The 3061-nt window shown below is 49.3% G+C and overlaps 1 pseudogene; it reads right to left on the bottom strand.

Moving 5' to 3' along the window:
* Positions 1-755: 755 nt before the first annotated feature.
* On the bottom strand, positions 756-1799 carry LOC116470305 (chloride intracellular channel protein 1-like; annotated as a pseudogene).
* Between the last annotated feature and the right edge of the window lie 1262 nt (positions 1800-3061).

Here is a 3061-nt window from a genome sequence, read left to right as displayed (position 1 = left end):
CCCGTGAGAACCAACCAACTGGGAAAATCAGTGCTGCGCTGATTATGTAATAAAGAAAAAACTTGCTGCGTATAGAGCCTCTGACACGTGGGGATTAGGGTTTGTAATGAGAAGACCATCCTCATTAGTGTGACTTGCCTGGTTTTGCCTCACTGCACTTCTAGGCACTACCCCATTTAATCTTTTTGTTTGTTTGTTTTTTAGACGGAGTCTCACTCTGTTGCCCAAGCTGGAGTACAATGGCGTGATCTCGGCTCACTGCAACCTCTACCTCGCGGGTTCAAGTGGTTTCCTGCCTCAGCCTCCAGAGTAGCTGGGATTACAGGTACCTGCCACCACACCCAGCTAATTTTTTGTATTTTTAGTAGAGACAGGGTTTCACCATGTTGGACAGGCTGGTTTTGAACTCCTGAACTCAGGTGATCCACCCGCCTCGGCCTCCCAAAATGTTGGGATTACAGGCATGAGCCACTGCACCTGCCCTAATCTTTTTTAAATTCTGTACTTTATTAGTGAAGTATGTTGCTCTAATTGCCCCACCCCACAATACGAATCTCACCCAGGATCCCTCATCCTTTTCCTTCATTCCCCCTCCCCCCTCGACACCCCCGCACAAGTGCTCTAGGAGTCCCCGACCACTGGCCATTTGGAGCGTGTCCATTGGGTAGCAATGTGGAAACCCCCAGGGCCAGTGTGAAAACCCTCCGGGCCTTTGTGGGGAAAATGCAGGGGGCCGAGGGAGTCCTAGGAAGGGCTTATTTGAGGGTCCTGGCCACTTGCTTGCAGACCCGCTTGATGTCCTCATCATGTGGACAGGTAGGGGCAAATTCTTCCCAGGCATAGGCCCTGCCCAAGCACCGATGCCATCCCCGGAAGGTCTCAGGGATTGGGAAGCCCTGGTACTTCTCACAGTCCACCTGGACTATGCGGAGCTTTGACAACAGGCTACAGTCAACCAGGGTGAGCTTATTGCCATCCAGAAATCTCTTCTGAGAGATGTCCTCATCTTCAGCACTGGTGTCATCCACTTCTTCTGGGAAGGGGGATGTCAAGAAACTGTCTAAAACCTTCGGAGCTCTCAGGAGCCCCTTGTCCAGCGTATCATTGAGTCCTGCGTCTCAACTGGATGTAGGCAGAAAAGTCGGCAAATATGTCCAGCCCAGCTGTGCTTGACTCAGGGTTTAGAGCTCTCAGCTTGGGGTACCTGGAGGGGCACAGCACTGCCTCCAGAAATTCCTCAGTCTTTTGGGTGTCTATGTGTGCTTCCATGCCACGCAGCAGAAACAGGAGCTGCCCTTCTGGGCACAGCTTCTGCACTGCCACAGTCTACCTCCTGGTGTCAATGGTGGTGATGTTGAAAGTGACTCCTTTGAGCCAGAGCACCATGAACAGTCTCTAGAAGAAGGGGCAGTTCCTCCCAAGCATGGTGGCTCACGCCTATAATCCCAGCACTTTGGGAGGCCGAGGTGGGTGGATCACCTGAGGTCGGAGTTCAAGACCAGCCTCACCAACATGGAGAAACCCCGTCTCTACTAAAAATACAAAATTAGCTGGGTGTGGTGGTGCATGCCTATAATCCCAGCTACTCGGGATGCTGAGGCAAGAGAATCGCCTGAACCCGGGAGGCAGAGGTTGCAGTGAACCGAGATCGTGCCATTGCAGTCCAGCCTGGGCAACAAAAGCGAAATTCTGTCTCAATTAAAAAAAAAAAAAAAAAAAAAGAAGGGGCAGTTCCCAGTCTTGGCTCCATCACTGCCAGCCTTCAAGAGCAATTGCGCCTGTGGTTGTTCTTCAGCCATGGTTGCATCAGGGTCCATTTAATCTTCAGAAAGAAAGTACAATTATCATTGTGGCTGGCCTGGTGCTGAGATTGAGGCTCAAAGAGATCACAGTACTTAGAAGCTCACATACTTAGCAAATGGAGGGGATCTCTCCAATTTTTAACTAACTAGAACTCTTACCGTCATGAAACATGTCCACCTCCACTTTATAGATGAAGAGACTAAAGTTCATAGAAGACCAATGACCAGCTGAGGTACCACTCAGTTTGCTAGCATGCCAATGCGCAGTTCTCCAGACCTCTAATCTCCTAAGCCCTTTCTAAGGCATCACGGACTGACAAGTGTCTTCATAGTCCTTTGCTGTCTCTCCCAGAGAAGGAGGCAAATTATCCATTTAGTGGAAGCAACGATCAAAGAAATAAATCAGTTGTATCCAATGACTTGGTGTTGAGTCTGATAGACACTGGGAAGAGAAGCAATAATGTTGCAATGCAGGGAATAGACAGGGTTGGAACTGACCCCTCTGCTAACCAGCTATGTGACTTGGAGCAAGTGACTTAGCCTCTCTGTGTCTCCAGGACCTCATTTATAAAATGAATCTAGTAATGTCACCTGCCCAAAACAATTGTTGGATAGTTTCTAACAAAGTTTTTTGCACTACCCCATGTAGCTAGCGCATGATAAGCCCTCAAACATTAGCTGTTATTTTATTTGACTATGTGGTCAGTCCAAGGCTACCCACATTTGCCAGTTCATCCTATGTCTGCCTGGTCTCTCTCTCTCTCTTTTTTTTTTTTTTTGTCCCTCCAAACTATTTATCTCACTTCCCTGCCTCAAAAATCCATGGCCACACACTGACTCCCCTCCCCCCTCATTAAACCAGGCTTTCAGGAAAAGATCTAATATCAGTCAGATAATGTAAACCATGGAGACGCCTCGCCTGGGGAGCTTTGCTAGTTCCACCTAAGCTTTCAGTGAATGTGCAAGCAACAGAGCTTCCTGGGACACGGATTTGGAGTCTGAGCTGGCAGGCGGGGGGCAGATGCAGAGGACGGAGAACCCCTCTGACAGTGCCCAGGTGGATGTCCTCTTCCACTCCCTGCCTGGATGCCCTGGACAATGTATCATTTAGGCACTTGGGTCTGAGTCACCAGATGGCAGGGATGGCTTCAGCCTTCTCACTGAGCCAGACTGAAAGCCCGTAATATCCACCCCAGCTTGGCTTTGTGGTTTTCTGTTTTTCTGATTCCCAAAACAAGGTCCTCAGGAGGATGGAGGTC

This window comes from Hylobates moloch, unplaced genomic scaffold (assembly GCF_009828535.3).
Source record: "Hylobates moloch isolate HMO894 unplaced genomic scaffold, HMol_V3 SCAFFOLD_6, whole genome shotgun sequence".
Taxonomy (NCBI): domain Eukaryota; kingdom Metazoa; phylum Chordata; class Mammalia; order Primates; family Hylobatidae; genus Hylobates; species Hylobates moloch.
This window is presented reverse-complemented; position numbering and strand designations above follow the sequence as displayed.